This window comes from Doryrhamphus excisus, chromosome 2 (assembly GCF_030265055.1).
Source record: "Doryrhamphus excisus isolate RoL2022-K1 chromosome 2, RoL_Dexc_1.0, whole genome shotgun sequence".
Taxonomy (NCBI): domain Eukaryota; kingdom Metazoa; phylum Chordata; class Actinopteri; order Syngnathiformes; family Syngnathidae; genus Doryrhamphus; species Doryrhamphus excisus.
This window is the reverse complement of record NC_080467.1, coordinates 12,560,776-12,573,019: the sequence shown is the minus strand read 5'-3', so window position 1 is coordinate 12,573,019 and position 12,244 is coordinate 12,560,776. Positions and strand designations below refer to the sequence as shown.

Below are 12,244 nucleotides of genomic sequence, written 5' to 3'. Positions count from 1 at the left end.
CTGGTCTGAAAGGAACTAGTTGTAGCTAGCTGTAGCTAACTGTAGCTACCTAATGTTAGCTACAGTAGAGGCAGTGAGCACTAAACAGTGCCTAAAATAATAAATGGACAAGTGTATATCAGATTATGTAGGACTACAGTACCACTCAATACATATGAGGCATCAGCACTACTGTCTACCCTCTATTATTGTTGTTGATGTTATGCTTGCTCAGCTATGAGCTAACTGTCATTAGCAAACTGTAGCTAGCTAATGTTAGCTACAGTAGAGGCAATGAACACTAAACAGTGCCTAAAATAATAAATGGACAAGTGTATATCAGATTATGTAGGACTACAGTACCACTCAATAAATATGAGGCATCAGCAATACTATAGCAATACTATATTACTGTTGTTGATGTTATGCTTGCTCAGCTATTAGCTAACTGTCATTAGCAAACTGTAGCTAGCTAATGTAAGCTACAGTAGAGGCAATGAGCACGAAATAATCATGTATTGGAGAAATATTTTGTATGTGTTGTTTCGACATATATTGGAACACTTTTAGTACCCAGCTATATCACAATTCAATAATTGTGTTTTTTGATGCACCCTAGCGCACACGTTACAAACCCCATGTATTTGCACCACGCCCTTTATTTAGTCAGTCAGCATTTTTATCATACACGCAAAACCACTGAGGTGTTGTGTATGTATACAGTATACTGTACATGTGTGTGGGGGGGGGCTCAGGGGGCAACGTCTCACACATGGTGACACACTTTCAGCCCTTCTCATGAAGTGCTGCCTGGGGTTTGGGGGTGTGTGTGTGTGTGTGTGTGTGTGTGTGTGTGTGTGTGTGTGTGCATGTGTGTGAAGGAAATGGGATGTTTTGAGTGCTTCAGGAAACTTGTGCGTCGGTGTGTATCCTTGTGGGTCCTTCATATGCAAAGTACAGATGTGTGCAATGTCATTTTCATGTCCTTTATTTATTTATTTTCATTTTTGTATTTGATTTCCCGTAGGGCTGCATTCCAGGGGGTAGATGACCTAATTGTTTAATTTGCATAATTGGCCATGTGCATGTCATTTTTATGGATTTATGGATTTCATGTACACCCCTCCGGAAGGGTCCAATAATGGTGTTTATGAGGAGGGCTAGTCTAGTGTTGAGTATTAGTGTTGAGCTAGCAGGTTAATCCCAGGTTAGCGTTTAATGCCCCATTCGGAAGAAATGGTGGTCCGATTATTATTTAACTTCCCTGCTGTGTTGAATCAGAGCAAGTGGACTTGCTTGATTTGTCGTTTCACTTCTCATCAAAAGCTCTGATTGACCTTCTCAGATGCTGTAAATTATGAAAAGCACGTAACCTTTTATCCATTTTCTGTACCACTTGTCCTCACGAGGGTTGCAGGTATGCTGGAACCTATCCCTGCTGTCTTCGGGCGAGACGCGGGATACACCCCAAACTTGGTCGCCAGACAATCACATTCACACCTAAGGGCTAATTAACCTAGCGTGCATATTTTGGGAATGTGGGAGGAAGCCGGAGAACCCAGAGGGACGGAGCTCATGTACGCAGTGAGGCTAACATGCTAACCACCCTGCAGCCTATTGACTTTTTTTTTTTACATTTAAAATTTAAATATACAAACAATTTAACAAGTAAGATATCTGACAAGTTGGCGTTAAAAAATTCTGCAATGTGGGTCACTACTTGTCATTAAACGGTGACGGTGGGTCCCTAAGCCAAATGACTTGAGAACCATTGGACTAAAGGCAAATGGGGTTTAAATATTTGAGGTCAACCAACGCCTAAAACAAAGCAAAGAGATGAGAGATGGCGTGTCGGAGTGGGTGGAGTCAAGTGTCAAAAGGGATTTGGCCTCCCCCAGTGAAGAGGAAAATCATGGCCGCTATGGTTTTCACTCAGTCTCTTATCAACCGCTCGTTTTGTCATTTGACCCAGAAAATAAATCACGGTAAATTACATGTCTAATGATCAGCCCTCATCAGATGGTAGGGATGTCTACTCTTTTTTTTCATTTTTTTATTTTAATTTTTTTTTTTTTTTAGACATTAGACCAGATTACATTTTGGCTTGAAATTTCTCACACAGCTCAATACACAACTTTCACGTGTTTAGCCAAATCACCGCAGATTTTGGCACACGCCTTTTAGGGGCCTGACAAGCACAGGTTAGCATAAAGTAAAGCATTATAGCAACGTAACATGGATGGGTATGCTAGCTGGTCTTTCAAAGCATATTATTTCTCTCGGCGGCACGGTGGTCGAGTGGTTAGCATGCAGACCTCACAGCTAAGAGACCAGGGTTCAATTCCACCCTCGTCCATCTCTGTGTGGAGTTTGCATTTTCTCCCCGTGCATGCGTGGGTTTTCTCCGGGTACTCCGGTTTCCTCCCACATTCCGGTTCAACATAGTCCCCAGGGTTTGCTACTACATCAGGAGGTTGCCTACAGCCACAGCTGTTTATGTGTTTCGACTTGGTGGTTAAATGAAAGGAGGCTTTCTGTTGTGTTTTTTTTTTGTTTGTTTTTTTATATAGACACTCATGGTAGCAGTCTGCCACGGCGGACGAGTGCTCAGCGCGCATGCTACACAGCTAGGACACCCAAGTTCAATTCCACCCTCTGCCATTTCTGCGTGCCGTTTGCATGTTCTCCTCGTGCATGTGTGGGTTTTTTCCGGTTTCCTCCCACATTCCAAAAACATGCTAGGTTAATTGGCCACTCCAAATTGTCCATAGGTATGAATGTGAGTGTGAATGGTTGTTTGTCTATATGTGCCCTGTGATTGGCTGGCCACCAGTCCAGGGTGTACCCCGCCTCTCGCCCCAAGACAGCTGGGACAGGCTCCAGCACCCCTGCGACCCTTGTGAGGAAAAAGCAGTAGAAAATGAATGAATGAATTATTTCTCTCTTAATGCTGTTGTTTTCCATCATATTTTATGCTTGCTCTCTCATAATTAGGAATAAAAAAAAAATCTTCTGTTCTGGAGTTGTTGTCATGTCCCCCCCCCCACCTTCCTTCATCCCTCCCAAGTGAAAAGCCATTTTGGTGGTTGATTGGAGGATGATGCCACTACTTAGCAAGTCCTTCCATCAGTGCAAAAGGAGCAAAGCATAAAAACTAAAAAAAGGGGAGCTTGCAAGTAGAGGAGGGAGTAAAAAGCTCCGTAGGAGTAGTGGCTCCCTGGGGTGCTGTAGCGGTGATGGGTGAGCTGTCAAACGCCCCATTGTCCAAATTACCCAGCAAGCACCGTGTCACCACACGGGACTAATTTATGGTACTCTGCAAGTGGAGTCCACAGGAGAAGGGAAAAGGGATGTAGGTTACTTCACACCTTTTCCATATAGGTACCCAAATCCCAATTATCATGCAGGTTTTGGGTTCTTGCTATCTTTATGCTCCAAGGCTTCAATGACAGGTGTCGATACAATTTTGGAATATGTGTCATGCACCGATGCACATCCTAAAACACCACCCCGCTTCAGCTCACTCCCAGTCATTAGGACGTTCTTTTAGCCCAAACAGACCGTCACTTGTCACACCCCCCTGGAAGCCCAAAGCCAGACATGGCCATCAACCCTAAACCCTGGTACTGACCAGTGGGCTGTGAACAGGAGGGATTTTTTGGGAAAGGACAAGACATGTCACCCTTACTCTACCTCCTCCGCACTTTGATGCAATGACTGTACTTTGGCTAATTGGCTCAGAACAGCAGGCGTCCCCTTTCTGGCACCAGGCAGCCAACCAGAGGGCATCTACATATGCAGGCATGACCGTACATGTGATCAAATGCTTTGGAAGACATGGCGGCATAAATGTAATACACACGAATCATCAAACAAAGCGCCATCCCGCCTCTCGTCCAAAGTCAGCTGGGATAGGCTTCAGCATACGAAATTTAGAATTCCATCCGCCCACGAGGGTCACGGGGGTGCTGGAATATATCCCATCTGTCTTCAGGTGGGAGGCGGGGTACACCTGACTGGTCGCCTGTCAATCACAGGGCACATATAGACAAACAACCATTCACACTCACATTCATACCTATGGACAAGTTGGAGTCACCAATTAACCTAGCATGTTTTTGGAATGTGGGAGGAAACCCACACATGCACGGGGAGAACATGCAAACTATACTGCTGGAATCGAACTCGGGTCTCCTAGCTGTGAGGTCCGCGTGCTAACCACTCGTCCGCCATTTAAGTTGCAAAGCAGAATCAGTCCCACATTGTTACTTTTCATGGCTTCCAGTTACAGATGGGGTGATATTTTGACCTTGTGTTCCTCCTTGGCACCGTGGATGCCACTGCACGGACAGCGGCCAATGCCTGGCATGAAGCTGGCAAGCGGCAGCCGCCAGAGTGCGGCCAGACAGGGCGGGGTGAAGGTCAGGAATGACGATGGCACCGTGCATACATATACTAGGCTACATAAGCCACAAATATGAAACCGTGGCTTTAAATTGGTTCTCCAACTTAAAAACAACTTTTCTGGCTCCTAATTATTGCCTGGTGCTGCTTTATTGCGTCTATATTTCCTGTCCTTTCCTCTCTAGAGATTTGAGTAGCACAATGTTTAAGCAGTATATCATCCTGGAACTGGATTTATAGCAGCAGACCTGTTGTGGTGTTTTTTAGTCCATGAAAACTCCCAAAAGTAAGATTTTTCATCTTAAACCCAAATTAGGAATTTGACTTATCCCTTGGAAGCAAGGCAAACATATTGTACCATAAGACTGTATTTACCATAGTGCTCCAAGTATAACAACAAAACATCCAAAGCATCTGGAACTTGGTAATGGTAATGGTTTTATTTCATTTGAACATGCATCAAATTACAATTGAGTGCATCACATAATCAACTTTGGAATCGTTTAACACAAGAATACAACATTTGAACTGCATTTATAGGTCCCATTTAAAGCTACAGACACAAAACACCATGTTAGTCAGTCTTACTAAAAGCACTTTTTAGCTGTGGAAATTTCAGTGTCAGGGTTAAACACTCCTATATACACTATTATGGGACCTCTTAATAGTAATAATAATAAATAATAATACATTTTATTTAAAAGCGCCTTTCAGGACACCCAAGGTCGCTGTACAGAAGATAAAAAAAACACCAATATAAAATACAAGATAAAAGACAACATACAATAAATAAGAACATACAATAAATATGGGGAGGGGGGACCATGTGAAGCAGTTAAAGAGAATAGGCAGGTTTGAACAGATGAGTTTTGAGTTTGGATTTGAAGATGGGAAGGGTGGCAGAGTTACGGAGGTCTGGTGGCAATGAGTTCCAGAGTTGGGGAGCAGAGCTTTCAGCCGCTCTAGCCGCTCCATAGTGCTAAGGCTTGCAGAGGGTACAGTGAGATGGAGGGACGCGGAAGATCTGAGGCAACGGGATGGCTTGAGAATGTGGATGAGATCAGAGAGGTAAGGGGGGGGCAAGGTTATGGATGGACTTGTAGGTGAACAGAAGGATTTTGTAGGTGATTCTATGAGTCACTGGGAGCCAGTGGAGTTGCTGCAGGATGGGGGTGATGTGGTGGGATGAGGAGGTTCTGGTGATGATCCGGGCAGCAGAGTTCTGAACCAGTTGGAGCTTATGGAGTAGTGAAAAATTGTAATGGTTTTATTTCATTTGAACATGCATCAGATTACAATTGAGTGCATCCCATAATCAGTTCACAGTTCCACATGTCCGAAAGGAGTAGGAAGAAGAAAAGCTTATTAAATCCTACCCCTCCATCTGGTACTTTTACAATCAGTAACTGTTACATTTGTTCGCTTCCTGCTTTCCATAATGCAGTTTAAGATTTTTTTTTTTTAATAATGTACCTATATAATGTAACTTAGCACGGGCAAGCCCTTTGGCTTAAATTGCTAGTCTTTCATGAGCTGAATATTGAGCGTTATTGTGCACCTTTTAGTGTTCTTTGCTTCATTGATTGTGGCACCATTTGTGAACCCGCTGTTGTTTACGCTGGAAGGATCTGACAGCTAACTGGAGAGAGCGTCGTCTTGTTGTTTGTCTTGACTGTGTGACGGCTGGGCTTCCCCTGGAGATGAAATATGAGCGCCCGGGCCGGCTGTGATAGGACAACGGGGCTGAGAGGATGATGGGGTCGCCAGGAATCAATAAATGGCGTGCTGCAATGAAGCGTTAGCTGCGACCCCACCTGCAGATAATGTGTGCACATTTGTGTGTATGAAGCACTCAGCCACAAATACACATTAGAGTGGAAGTAAACGTGTGCTTATTTTCCGTCTTCTCATGGAGCTTCTGCTGATTTTTTTTTATTTTTTATTTTTTAAATGCTTTAAAGACAACAGCTATTGATCCAAGCTGGCGGGATGAACGGGTCTTTACTTAATCCAATACTAACAAGCATTGACTGAAGAAGATAGTTAGCATTGATTTATGTTCACTCAATATAATGGGGAGGTGTGCTCAATGCGGATTTATAGGTAGATGTGATTGACAGTGGATTTATCTCGCTTCACATGACATGACAGGTGAGTGCTTTATTATTCTGCTTGACCACTCGGCTGTAAAGCACCTTTCCGCCCCTTCTCTATCGCAGCGTATCAAAACATCGCCTAGTAAAGCCCTCTGTTGTCTACTTAACCACACAGCCTTTACCCCAAAACTGGGGGAGTGGAATGGAAATGTATGTCTGCGTTCTTCCCTCCCCACCATGGAAGGATCCGCCGTCTTCCTTTGGACAATAAATCTGTTTGAGTACGCGCAGAATATAGAGAGCTTATCTCGCACTGTGGTGTCACAGTGCCAGCATTCAAACACTCTTATCGCACACACACACACAAATATACGACATACAAAAAAAAACAGCACAGAAATCCTACGTATCCTACGTAAGTATGCATGAAGCTGCGTAATAGAGCCAACACATGTGATATACAGACCAGTGTAAAACTCAGACATTTTTAACTCGCTTTTAAAAAAATCTATGTAAAAATATTTAATATGGTACAATATTTGGAATAAGTACATGTAAAAAAATGCATAGTATATACCTATAAACTGGAAGCACAATAAAGCAGCTGTGGTTGTGTGTACTCTACCCTTGGGATTGGCGTGGGTGACCATCGCCAACTAATGATCTCGCCTTGAAGCTGCTGTTCTTTTTTTTTTTTTTTTTTTCTACTTTCATTTTCATCTCTGACTGAAGTGAACCTCTTAAAACATTTTTTAAATTGGCCCGTTTCATGAAAAATGAAAGAGCCGTGTTTTACGCAGAGGGAAGAGCAGACATGTTTAAGGTCTTTGAGGGCAGTGATGATGATGTCATTGCTTGGCTTAAGCGCTGCCATTAGAGCTCTGTACAATAGATTCATGTCATCCAAGTATTCATGTTTCATAGCCGGGGAGAAATATAGAAGCCCCCCGCTAATGTTTAGATCATAGTTCTTTGTAAAGTCCTGCTTCCATGTCTTCCCTCGTGCTTTTTTTAATATGCGATGGTGCCAGTGGTAGACGCTCGAGCTTTGATTTGCCTGCGTCCGTGCAGTCATCCTTTAATAGCGCTACATTCCTGTAGCTCGGGGAGACAACCACTCAGCTGCCAAGACCAGTTCCCAAAGCTCTTGTCCGTGCCCACGTATTACTGGAATTCAGCATACCTTCACATGTAGTGCGGATGCTTTGCTCAAATGTGAAAGAGACCACCCGAAACCTCGGTGCACCAAACAAGATGACGGCTTTTGGACGCTTTGGTTCACTTGAGCTCAAATGACAGACCGACGACACAAACGGTGCTTTAACAGTGTTAAAGGAGATATTACACAATCATCTGCACCTATTCCAAATGTATTTATTTGGGTTTCGTGCTTCCTGCTTCCTGTTTATTCCACCCACGGCCCGCCTCCAGGCACGCCCACTCCACTGGGGTTGGTCACACTCCCGAGTGCTTAGGACTTCGGGTTTGTGACACTAGCTGTGAACCTAACTTTAAAGGTGTTGATAATAAACTGAAAATGAGGGGAAGCTGCTCCTCTGTGACATCACAAAGGGGGCAGTTTTACCACGCCTTCTGAAACCGAGCGTTTTGTGCCATCCCAAACTTCTTTCAGGGCTCACTTCCAAACGCTCAAACCTGATTATCGGAAACTTTGGCATCGTTTAACACGAGAATACAACATTTTAACTACATTTATAGGTCAGAAAAGTGGAAAAAGCATAATAGGTTCCCTTTAGAAGCATGCAAAAGTGATAAATATGTCACTCTGCTTTGCTCTATCCTTGCTCTATCGACAATAAAACCTGTTTGGAACCTTCTAAGTATGGTTTTGAATATTTTTAGAGCTCTCTGGTAATGAAATAGCATCAAAGTCACCTTTACACTTATAATAGCCAATGTAGTAGACATATTAGACATAAATAAGGTCTAATATAGACTCACACATTCTCTGGACTACTTGCGGTGGGTATGATCTCATCAATGTTATTACCAATACGTTGGGACCAGTGTAGAATACAACATTATGTCTTTGAATGCATTATATTTGTATTTTAGTGAATTTAGCCATTTTTATGTTTGAAAATACAGAATATTGGGCAAGAATGTCCAATTTGCTAACAGCATGTGGTCAACCATAAAGCAGCGATAATTTAGTAATTTATGGAGAAAAAACATGAAATCTGAATCGCAAAGTGGCAAGGGATGACTCTACTCTCGTTTTTTTTTTTTAATGACAGTGGTTTACCCAAGATTACACTTTTCAACAAATATTCCCCTTTGCCTCCTAAATTATTCCCTAATAAGAACATGAATTTAGAAAAACTCGCTCTCATTATACGAATACCAGTTGAATAAAAACCGCTGCGAGGATGTTTCATTAAATTTTTAAACTCTCAATATAAAGACAATTTAGGAGTGTGGTGATTAATATAATTACAAATATAATAATTACAAATACTTAATAGAAAAATCCATATTGCATTGTATTCAGTGGTGTTGACTCATAAAGGAATGGGAGCTGCCGGATAAGAATCTTCAAATACAACATAGATGTTCAGAAGAAGAACGACTTGCAACAGCTTGAGCAACTTGCTCTCCGTTTCCATACTGAGAAAAGCTCTGGCAGCATCGAGAGACGATTGAAACTCTTGCGGCTTTGACCTGAAACGGCTCATGGTTTACCGAACACGCCATCACTTTAGCTTTAGCTTAGCTCTTTTAGTTTTTGTTTGATAGAGGTCTGATGTTTTATCGATTATTCTGTGAAAAATGTCCCCCAAAAGGTGCTGTATTGTGCTATTTAGCATAATGCATAAGGCTAAAAACAACCAATTACTTAAAAATGTCATTCAATACTTCTATACAAGAGAGGAGAAATATGATCTCAGGGAAGAACTACATTTAAAACACTTGTATGCTAGGACTACGTTAAAAAGCCATAGCATTTCAGTGTGTGGAATCAAACTATGGAACTTGAGCAAGGACCTCAAACAATGCACAACGATGAGTCTTGAACCAGTCATGATGTGCTATACATATCACTATATTGACACTTACTATGGTACACATTATGTCATTGGATGTACGAGGTACATTATTAAAAAAAACAAAAAACCCTTAAACTGTATTATGGAAAGCAGGAAGTGAACAAATGTAACAGTTACTGATTGTAAAAGTACCAGATGGAGGGGTAGGATTTAATAAGCTTTGCTTCTTCCTACTCCTTTTGGACATGTGGAACTGTGAACTGATTATGTGATGCATTCAATTGTAATCTGATGCATGTTCAAATGAAATAAAACCATTACCATTTTTCACTACGTAAGAGGTCCCACAATAGTGTATATAGGAGTGTTTAACCCCCCTGCTGGTATTTACACAGCTAAAAACTGCTTTTAGTAAGATTGACTAACATGGTGTTTTGTGTGCCTGTAGCTTTAAACGGGACCTATAAATGCAGTTAGAATGTTGTATTCTTGTGCTAAACGATGCCAAAGTTTCAGATAATGAGGTTTACATATTTTGTTTGGGATGACTCAAAACGCTGTGTTTCAAAATGCGTGGTCAATTTGCTCCTTTGTGATGTCACAGAGGGGCGGACTTCCTCACATTTGTATATACAGTATGGTTCATAGTTAGGAGGCACTTTGAGGGGAAAGCAGGTGTCCCGTTACCGTGAATGCTTGTGTATCAGCATTCCAATAAGTATTCCAATAAGTACTGTATTATGAGCTCTTGTTGCATCACACATGAGTGAGTAAGTCTATTTTTTTTTAATTCCTCATTTCCGGGCTGATGTTCCACCTGAGGGCCACTTCCATTCACGTCCAATGCAAGAATCTTCCCTCTCTTACTGAGGAACTTGATGAATTAGAATATCTGTGAGCAAGTTTGCTGCATTCCCCTCAGCGACCATAGCGTGTGCGAGGCTTTCATGGTCGCCTCAGATGTCTGCCGCTTCACAGCTCGGCAGAGCGAAGGCGCCAGAAGGGAAGAAGAAAGAGCGAGAGATGGAGAGATAATAGCAATGGCGGGTGAAAGACGTCTAACACAATCTTTAATGAGTTTCCGTCGGCTCTTGCGGCCTATTTTCTGGGTCAGGGTCCCCTAGCTGGACACGTGGGCGGACTGAGGACTACAGAACAAGCCGGGTCTGTAAAGTCGAGTCAACATCTTGAAAAGTAACGGATGAAACTTGACTGCGAATACGCCAACATGCTAACTGTCAGAGGTTACTTTGGGCTCTGTGTAATTCAGAGATTAGCAAAAGTAAACAAGACACCCTCCTGGTGAGGACGGGTCGGTCACGCCCCCGGCCCCCCACCACCTTCCGCCGTCCTCCCCGCCTTTTCATTTCCCAGCAATCATCTCGGGGGCCGTGGCAGGTATGGAGGAAGAGATAACATTAGAGACATCACGGGGAGATATCTGCCAGGCCGAGAGATTATTTAGCACCGCAAAAGCAACCAGGAGGCAACCTCTGTCAGACATCAAGGCTCCGGCGTGTCCACACAGGACAGGAAGGTGGGGAGACACAAGGACATGGAAGAATTACAGATGCACTGATAAAACCAACGTCTTTCTGTCCTTCCTGACTCTTTTTTTTTGGGTTCGCCAAATTCCCTTTTGAATGGCTCAAGGTACACGTGGGAAAATGTGGTCATGCTAATGCAACTGCACATATTTGTTCTCAATCAGAAATCACTCCACACTCTTTATTGCTCTCCAGTTCTACCATATCTTACTGTGTGCAAATATGGGCTAATAACTATAAAAGCGGTCTTCACTCGCTAAATGTACTGCAAAAAAGGTCAGTAAAGATAATTCATAATGCCGCTTACAGAGAACATACTAACTCCTTATTTCTAAAATCACAAATACTTCAACTTGCTGATATAGTTCATCTTCAAACAGCTAAAATATTGCATAAGACTAAAAATAACCAATTAGCTAAAAATGTCATCCAATACTTCTCTACAAGAGAGGAGAAATATGATCTCAGGGAAGAAGTACATTTGAAACACTTCTATGCTAGGACTACGTTAAAAAGCCATAGCATTTCAGTATGTGGAATCAAACTATGGAATGGATTGAGTAAGGAAATCAAACAATGTACAACGATGAGCCAATTCAAGAAACACTACAAGCAGTTGATGTTTGCTAAATACAAGGATGAAGAGTCTTGAACCAGTCATGATGTGCTATATATATCACTATATTGACACTTACTATGGTACACATTATGTCATTATATGGTCATATCACCTCGTACTTTGGTACGGGGTGCATTATTAAAAAAAAAAAACAAAAAAAAAACTAAACTGTATTATGGAAAGCAGGAAGTGAACAAATGTAACAGTTACTGATTGTATAAGTACCAGCTGGTACCACAATCAATGAAGCAAAGAACACTAAAAGGTGCACAATAACGCTCATGAAATATTATTCAGCTCATGAAAGACTAGCAATTTAAGCCGAAGGGCTTCCCCGTACTATGTTCACCTCGTACTTCGGTGCGAGGTACATTATTTAAAAACAACAACAAAAAACCCTAAACTGTATTATGGAAAGCAGGAAGTGAACAAATGTAACAGTTACTGATTGTAAAAGTACCAGATGGAGGGGTAGGATTTAATAAGCTTTGCTTCTTCCTACTCCTTTTGGACATGTGGAACTGTGAACTGATTATGGGATGCACTCAATTGTAATCTGATGCATGTTCAAATGAAATACAACCATTACCA

General features: G+C 42.1%; 1 protein-coding gene across 2 annotated transcripts in view; it reads left to right on the top strand.

Annotated features, from left to right (window-relative positions):
- unc5cb (unc-5 netrin receptor Cb) overlaps positions 1-12,244 on the top strand; it is a 132,954-nt gene that overhangs the window by 70,420 nt on the left and 50,290 nt on the right. The window lies entirely within an intron of this gene.